Genomic DNA, 9,401 nt, shown 5'->3' with positions numbered 1-9,401 from the left:
CGTTGTATTCTATTGGCCAATATTTTATTCAAGATTTTTGCATCTATGTTCATAAGAGATATTTGTGCTTGGCTTTCTTTTCCTCCAGCCAATGCATTTCCCATTATTCTGCTACAAACTCCATGAATTTCTGTCCATTCACCACACATGCTCCTTCTCCCACATTCAATCCATGCCTTCCACTCTTCTTATAGCTTATGGGGTTTTTTTTTAGTTTGGTTTTGGGGCTTTTTTGTTTGTTGGGGTTTGAGGATTTTGTGAGGGGTTTTGTTGTTGTTGGTTTTTTTAATTTAAGTTTGGTGCATTGCTTTTCTTCTTTCAGAAGATTTCCTCCCTGGTTTGGGTCTGAAGCTTTTCTAACTCCAGGAATAGCTTCCAACTTTCTTTCAACTTTGGAACAGCTTCAAACAGCTCCTGCGGACTTCACAGTAGTTTTTTAACAGTATAATCTCAGCATGGTGGAGATGGAGCAGATTCTCTGTGTAGGCCTAAGTATAATATGGAGCAAACACTTGTTTCTGCTCCTGGCTGTAAAAATGCTGGTCCCAGTACTGAGCCAGCTCCGCTCAAATTGCTTCAATCACTTTCTTCATGTTTTATATCTTCAGTTCTTCCAACTGAGTGACTTCTACGTGCAACACATTCTTGACCTCGGGCTTTGACCCCGTCTAGTTGTGGCCACTGCTTATCTCTCCTTTGGGTGTATCTGCAGCCTCTCCCACAGCTCTTGTAGTTCCTCACACAGCTCCATTCTGTGGTTTCAGTATTTCCAGGTGGCACAGTACTTTTTGCAGTGCTGCAGTGTTCTCTAAAGAGAAACAAACAAACAAACAAAATCTTCATCCTCAAGCACCACATCTTTTTCAAAGCTTATGTCTGGGGTGTGATCCTATTCTTCCATACACAGTGTTATCTTCTCTTTATGTTGATGAACTTTCTGTGTCTTCATGTCTTTGTTTCCCTCAAAGTTACATAGTGTTGTCCAAACTGGTTCAGCTCTTCCAAGCTGGGACACTGAGGCTCTGTCAGTGTTATATGCAAAGAATTTCACACAGTGCTTGATTTTGTTCTTGAAGTAGCTTCAGTTCCTGTTTTCTCTCCTTTTTCTGCTGGTGCATTATTTCCGCCTGAGTGTGTAAATCCTTTTCTATCTGCAAGATGGTTTGTCTCTCTGTCCTCCTCAATCGGCTGAACACGTAACTCACTGCACAAGGTATTGAGCTCCTTTTGACAGATGACAATGCTTTTGACAAGCCTTTCCCTGAGCTTTCCTCTTCAGCAACCCTCATACCCAGGAGATCTTTGACATGCTTCTTTACAACCTCACATCTCTTCAACTGCTGGTCCACTAGAAAACAAATTAATTCTTCTATTTTCTGGAAGTGGCTCAGGGCCTTTTGGAGACATTCTCTGCACTTTTCAGCCAGTAACCTCATTCCTCCTCATGGTCGACTGTCCAGGAAGCTGGATGCCTGGGGTCCCCACCTTACTCCAAACAGGCCTGAGTGCAGCCAGCACTCACAAACACTGCCACCTGCCTCTGGATGCATCACACGCCACCAAGCTAGACTTTTGCGTTAGCAATACAGTTTGCTACGTACAATGGCATCAGAATAGCCTCTTAGTTATCTAATGTTGCTTAACAGAGATGCCACAAGTGGCTGGATTTAACAAATAGGAATTTAGCTTCTTTCAGTTTAGGAGGCTAATGTCCAAATGCTAGGTCTACAGAAAGGCTTTCTCTCTGTCAGCTCTGGAGAAGCTGCTTTTTCTCTTTTATGTCTATAGGTCAGGCATTCCCTCAATCTCCTTAAATCTTGGCTCTCCTGTGTCAAGGAACTTCCCAGGACAGGGATTAGAATCCAAAGGACACTCTCCACTCCTGGTTATATTTCTTGATGCTGTCTTTGTCTCTGCTCATTGCCTCTTTCTTTTTAAATCTTGTGGAATAAAAATTTTTACAGATCACATTATGTTACTGAGTCTTCCATAAAATTCTTTGTGATTTCCTACTTTTTTTTCTTTCATCTAGCTTCACTTCTCCTAAGCACAGACTTTCCTTCATTTTAGGAATATTGGGTACTTTTAAAAAAATTCTATTTCCCTTTTATATACTCAAGTTCCATACCCTCAAATCCCACTAGGCTTTGCTGACAGCCCTAGGATCGTGCTGTCAGGTGGATCATGGCTGAAAGCTGAGATTACCAGAGGAATATCTGTCTGTGCTTAATTGACTATGCAAAGGCTTTTAACTGTGTGGATTACAACAAACTATGGCTAATCTTGAGAAGAATGAGGAACCCAGAACACTTGATTGTCTTCATGTGAAACCTTTACTTGAACTAGGAAGCAGTACTCAGAACAGAGTAAAGAAGCGCTGCATGGTTCAAAATCAGGAAAGGAGTGTGTAAGGGATGTGTCCTGTCTACATACCTTTTCAATCTACATGCAGAATAGATTATTCAGGATGCTAAACTTTATAAGGAGGGAGGTAGCTTCAGGATTGGAGGAAGACTCATCAACATTATGCAGGTCACATAACTTTGCTTGCCAAATCTGAGGAGGACCTGAATTGTTTGTGTAGAAGTTGAGAACTGTAGTCTTCAATGTAAATTGAAGCTTAACATTAAAAAAAGAAAAACAAACAAACAAACAAACCCACTCCATAAAACCCCAAAAATTCTCACCACTGGGCCAATTGGAAGCACCATAATAGATAGATAGATAGATAGATAGATAGATAGATAGATAGATATAGATAAAAAGATAGATAAGAAGTTAAGACTGTAACAATTTCCCTTTTTTTTGGGGGGGGGTCTGCATTTAACATTCTTAGCACCAGCAGTCAGGAAATCAAAAGACAAGTTGCATTAGGAAAACCTGCTGTCAGGGACCTCTCCAGAGTGCTAAAGAGCAATGATATCAGTATAGAGAATAAGGTATGCCTGATCCAGGCCACAGTCATCACAATTACTTGCTATGCATCAGAGAGCTGGACAATGACTAAGGAGGACAGAGGGAGAATCAATGCCTTTGAGTTGTGGTGCTGGAGAAGATATTGAACATACCATGGGATTGTCAAGAGAACCATCAGGACTATCTTGGAAAGGATAAAACCAATCTACTCTTTGCAGGTAAAGATTTTGAAGTTCCATATCATATACTTTGGGCATGTTGCCAGGAGGCAACAGTCCTTGAAGGAAGGCATCTTTCTTGGAAGGGTAGAGGGTCAGCACAGGAGAAACCCTGGATGAGATAGATTGACTCAATAACTGTGATTACGAGGGGAGGTGTGTTAGAGACAGTAAAATTCGTTCAGGATGCAGTAGAGTTCAGAGTTACTATGTGTAGGGTCACTATGAGTCTCGCAGTCAACTTGACGGCACTTAACAACAACAGCAGTTATCAACTATTAAACACCTTTGAACAACAAAAGCAGTTATCAACTATTAAACACCTTTGTCTCTCTATTTGCCCATTTCTGATACTTTTTGCTAAGATACAACAGAAACCACTTCTTCAGTTAGGACTTGATAAAAAGAGAGCATGTCATTTAATGAAATACCTTTAAAATTGTTGTTCTTATCTCTGCAATTGCTTTATTCCTGATATCCTCAATCTGATTCAGTGCTTGGGCAGCTTGCTGTAATTGTTCTTCACAAAACTCATTTAGAGAGTATGTCCGAGATTTATCCAGCTGATTAAATGACATAAAAGGTCAAGCAGTAAATAGCCAAAAATCATTTATATAAAATAAATTATTTTACTAATCTTTTATTCATAGTAAATAAAATATATATATACTCAAATATAGATACATGTAAATTACAATTGTGAATACACATTTTTCAAATTAAAGCATCAATTTATCAAATGTAACTAAATATTGATAAAAATGCAGAAATATGCATTATTTGATTCACAAATAAGATTAATCAAATCAGAAAAATTCAATAATTGAGGCGTGTGAACAATACACATGAACCCCATGGAACTACTCAGCTGTCTGTCCCAGGAAATACAGAATCACTGATCTCTTTGAAGTAACAATTATCTGTAAACTTGGAAATATTATTATTAAACATACTATGCAGAGGTTGAAATACAATAATCCAAGTACTATGAGTTCTACTCTGTTTTCATTCAGAATCCAGCAATAAGAAATCTGCCACAACTATGCTATTCAACTCCTGTCTGGCAATAGGGAAACTGAATGATCCATTCATAGATATCCAATCATTCTTCTTCACTTGAGTACTTCTCTTCCTTCTCCTTGATGTTGTTGTCATATGCTGTGAAAGCAGTTCTGACTCACACTGACCACATGTACAATATGAGAAACTATCTACTCTTCTGACATCCTTACAGTCAATGCTTTATTTGAACACATGTTGTAGCCACTACATTAATCCATCTTTCTGCCAAATAGGAGTTCTTTCCTATTTTTCAGTGACCCTCTATTTTATTAATTATGATGTCCTTTATCCTATGTCATGTTAATTTTCTTGCCTAAATAAATTTTCATTAAAAATATGCAGATATGTTTATCCTCAATTATCTATGAATTCAAATCCATGAATTGCTAAAATTTACAAATGCATTTTTCAAAAATGTAAAAAGAGATTGAAAACACTGCTTTAGCCTTCAAATTATTTAATTTCATCTTTGAGTTCTCCCTCTCTTATTCCTATTGCTGTTAGGTGTTATGAAGTCAAGTAAGACTCATAGCGATCCTGTGAACAACAGATCTAAACCCTGTCCCATCCTTACAATCTCAGACACCCTCAGTCCATTGTTGCAGTCACTCTGTCAACCTGCCTGGTTGAGGGTCTTACTCTCCTTTCTCATCCTTCCACCTTCCCAAGCACAATGTCCCTCTCCAAGGAATAACCTTTCCTAACAGCATGTCCAAATTATGTGAGGTGAAGTTTCATCATCTTTGCCTCCAAGGCAAAGGTTAATTTTCTTAACATAGCATTTCAGATACAGTTGCTTTATAAGAGTGTTATTCTTAGTGACTTAAAAGACTATGGCTTAAAAAAAAAAAAGACTATGGCCTAAAACTAATTAAGCCTTCCCCCCAAAAAAATTAAAAGCAGCAAATATTGCAGTTCTCATGAATACGCCAGAGGCAAGAAGGCAGATAATATACATTGATATGGAGACATTGGAATGGCTGTGAAAGAAAGCACCAACGATGGAGAAACAATGGAAACCACAAAATACGGAAATAACTTACAGGTGGAGAGTGAGAAGAAACATATTGGTGAGGAGTTACATAGAACAGCTACAGAAGAAGGTGCAAATGATGGAAGAAACAATGGAAACCACTAAGAAAACAAACACTCCAGAGACACAGAGCCAGAAGAAATATATGGATGGACATGCAAACCATGGAAGAAAATGCAAAAGATGAAAGAAAGAATTGAAACTAGAAATAAAGAGGTACAAGAATTTAAAAAAAAATCATCACAAAATAGAGAGGGTACAGCAAATACAGTACTGGAAATAACAGTAATACATGAAAATGTAATCCAGAATATTAAGACCAAAATAACAGAAGTGTCATTTGCTTCCGACATGATTGAAGGACAAAAAAAAAAGTAGTACATAAAGAAATGGAACAAAGGGTCAGAAAGTTGGAAGATAAGAACCTCAAAAGACACATATGAGAAGAAAACTCAGTGATGACGCATAAAGAAAATGAAGAAAATATTAGAATCATGTGGAATGCCATCAAAAGGAATAACATAAATTCCAGAATATTAAGAGTGATAGGGATATTACTGAGAAAATTGTGGAAGAGGTACTAGAAGAAAACTTTCCAGATTGAAGAAAGAGGAAATCCACATTCAGAAAGCTCGGCAAACACAAAAGAGACTAGATCCTAAAAGGAAACACTGAGACATATTATAGTCAACGTCTCCAAAGTGAAAGATAGGGACAGAATATTGATATCAGCAGGATAAAAAGAGTCATTTACAAAGGAAAAGCAAATAGATTACATTCTGATTTTTCTACAGAAACCATGCGAGCAAGAAGACAATAAGATGCCATATACAGAAAGCTGAAATTGCCAATCAAGGGTCCTGTACCCAGCAAAGCTTGCCATCAAATATAAAGGAAAAATTACATCCTTTGCAGAAAAGGAGAAACTTAAGAAATGTATGAAAATGAGACCAAAACTACCAGCAGTTTTAAGAGAAGTTCTTTACACAGAAACACCAAAGAAAAGTGAATGGACCATGGTAACAAGAAAAAATAACAAAAAGAAACACAGTAAAATGGCAATGATAAAAGGTGTCTGGTCAATAATCACACTTAGTATGAGTCGACTAAATGCACTAACCAAGAGAAAAAGAGTAGCATAATGGATAAAAAAACCAAAGGCTATCAATATATTATCTAAAAGAGACACCCATCTAAGAAACGAAGAGAGACTAAAAATCAAAGGCTGGAAAATATATACCAAGCAAATGGCATCCAAAAAAAAAAAAAAAGCAGAAGTGTCAGTACTAATCTCTGATAAAATAAACTTCAGAATGAAAATCACCATAAAAGATAAAGAAGGGCACTATATAATGACTAAACTCATAGTAAATCAAGATGACGTAATACCAAATGACAGAACTGCTAAATACACAAAAGAATTGAAGAAAGAAATAGCACCACAATAGTGGTAGGAGACTTTTAACACACCACTTTCACCTAAAGATAGGTTAACTCAAAAGAGATTTAACAAAGATGCAGAAGATCAAAACTATACATTTGGCCAACTCGAACTTGAGGATGTATTCCAAATACTGCTCTGTTCTAAAACTTAATTCACTTTCTTTTCAAGTGTACATGGCACATTTTCCAGAATTGATCACATATTAGGGCAAAAAGCAAGGCTCAAAAAATCCAAAAGTATTGAAGTTATACAAAGTACCTTCTCAGATCACAATGTCACAAAACTAGAAATTAAGAGGATAAAGCTTTAAAACTACCAATGTGGAAGCTAAACACCACCTTGCTGGAACACAATTAGGTTACAGAAGGAATAAAGAATTAAATTAAAAAGTTCCTAGAAATAAATTATAATGAAAATGCAATATACAAAGACCTCTGGCATTCAGCTAAGGCAGTAGTACTCAGCGGCCAGATCATAACAATAGGCAAACATATAAAAAATGAAGAAAGAAGCAAAATTAATGATCTAATTCAATACCTTTTTCAAATAGAAAAAGGAAACAATCTAACCCCACAGCCTCTAGAAGAAAGGAAATTATAAGAACAAGAGGTGAAATCCATAAGATAGAAAACAGAAGAAAAATAGAAACCACTACAAAATAAGGAGCTGGTTTTTCAAGAGGGTCAATAAAATTCGCAAACCATTGGCAAAGTTAACAAAAGGGGGAAAAGGGAAAGGACACTAATAACTCGATTAAATAATAAAGGTGACAGCACAACAGAAACAGAGGATATTAAACTTATAATATCTGAATACTATGAAAAGCTATCCTCTGATAAATTTGAAAACCTAAAGGAAATGGACAAATTCCTTGAAACTTATGCCTTGCCCAGATTGACACGGTCAGTTGCAGAATGCTTGAACAGACTCATCACAAAAGAACTTGAGCACCTCATAAACAGACTCCCTCACAAAAAAAAGTTGTGGACCAGGTGGGTTCACAGCTGAATTCTACCAAACATTAGAAAAGATTTATCACTAATCCTACTGAAATTATTTTTAAAAAAATATACAAAGTAGGAACACTCCTAGAGATAGTCTGTGAAGGAAGCATAACCCTAATACTTAAACCAGGCAAAGATACAAACAAAAAAAAAAAGAAAACTACAGACCAATATCTCTCATGAACATACACACAAAAATACTTAAGAAAATCCTTTCTACTAGAGTAAAAAAGCCACATAAAAGTAATTTATATACAAGGATGGTTCAACATAAGAAAAACAATCAAAGTAATTCACCATATTAACACAACAAATAACAAGAATCATATGATCTTAGTAATTGATGCAGAAGTTATTTGATAAAATCCAGCACCCTTTTCTCATTAAGACACTCAGTAAAATTGGATTAGAAGGCAATTTTCTCAACATAGTGAAAAGTATATATGCAAAACCAAGAGCCAATATCATTCTCAATGGACTAATCAAGAAAAAGAACAGCATTTTCCTTGTGAACAGGGACCAGACAAGAATGTCCAACGTCACCACTTCTATTCAATATTGTATTGGAATTACTTGCTAGGGCAATATGACAAAGGAAGGAAAGAAAAGGTTTCCAGATCAGCAAAGAAATGGTTAAACTGTTGCTATATACAGATGATTTGATAGAGCTAGTGGATCACTTTAGTAGGGTTGCAGGATACAAAATCAATATCCAAAAATCAAAGAGATTTCTCTGCAATAACATTAACAACAAAAAGAAAAGAAAAAAAAAAAAAACCAAACCAACAAGATCCCACAGAGAAGGAAGCTAAAAAGCAATACCATTTACGATAACCAACCACAAATTTAGATATATGGAAGTGTGAACCTAACTAGAGACACAAAAGCCTTGTACAAAGAAAACTACAGAACATTTCTATGAGACACAATAAAAGAACTAAATAAATGAGAATATATTCCCTATTCATGCATAGGAAGACTCAATATTGTGAAAATGGCAATCTTACCAAAAGCAATCTACCTATTCAACTCAATACCAATAAAGATACTGTATTCATTTTTCAAGATTAAAAGGGAAATTGTCAAGTTTATTTGAAGAGGAAAAGGACCCTGAATAAGCAAAGTACATCTGAAAACCAAAAATGAAGTGGGAGGCATAATGCTCCCTGATCTCAAAATCTACTATAACCTTTAGCAAACAAAACAGTATGGTACTAGTACAATGACAGGCACACAGACCAAGGGTACAGAACCAAGAACCCAGAAATAGACCCATCTTTCTATAGTCAACTGATATTTGACAAGGTAATAAAACCTATCAAATGGGGAAATGACAACCTCTTCAACAAATGGTGCTGGCAAAACTGGACTTCTACCATCAGAAAACTGAAACAGGATTCACATCTCAAACTATAAACAAAAATCAACTCAAGGTGGATCAGAGACCGGGGAGTAAAGCCCAAAACCATAATATTCATCAGAAACAAACTTGAATCAAGCTTAGAATGCCTAGCCTAAGGTAAAAATAGACTGTAAAATACAGCCAGAAATGCACAATCTGGAGAGGATAAAATGGATGAATGGGACTTCCTAAAGATTAAATCTCTGTCATCAAAAACTTTTCCAAAAGGGTGAAAAGAAATCCTACCAACTGGGAACAAACATTTGGCTATACCATCTCAGACAAGGATCTCATAACCAAAGTTTACAGAATGAATACTCAT

The 9,401-nt window shown here is 36.3% G+C and overlaps 1 pseudogene; it reads right to left on the bottom strand.

Moving 5' to 3' along the window:
- LOC102851217 overlaps positions 1-1,436 on the bottom strand; it is a 3,946-nt pseudogene extending 2,510 nt beyond the window's left edge.
- Positions 1,437-9,401: the final 7,965 nt, after the last annotated feature.

This window comes from Elephantulus edwardii, unplaced genomic scaffold (assembly GCF_000299155.1).
Source record: "Elephantulus edwardii isolate Elephantulus edwardi_28Jun2011 unplaced genomic scaffold, EleEdw1.0 scaffold00218, whole genome shotgun sequence".
Taxonomy (NCBI): Eukaryota; Metazoa; Chordata; class Mammalia; order Macroscelidea; family Macroscelididae; genus Elephantulus; species Elephantulus edwardii.
This window is presented reverse-complemented; position numbering and strand designations above follow the sequence as displayed.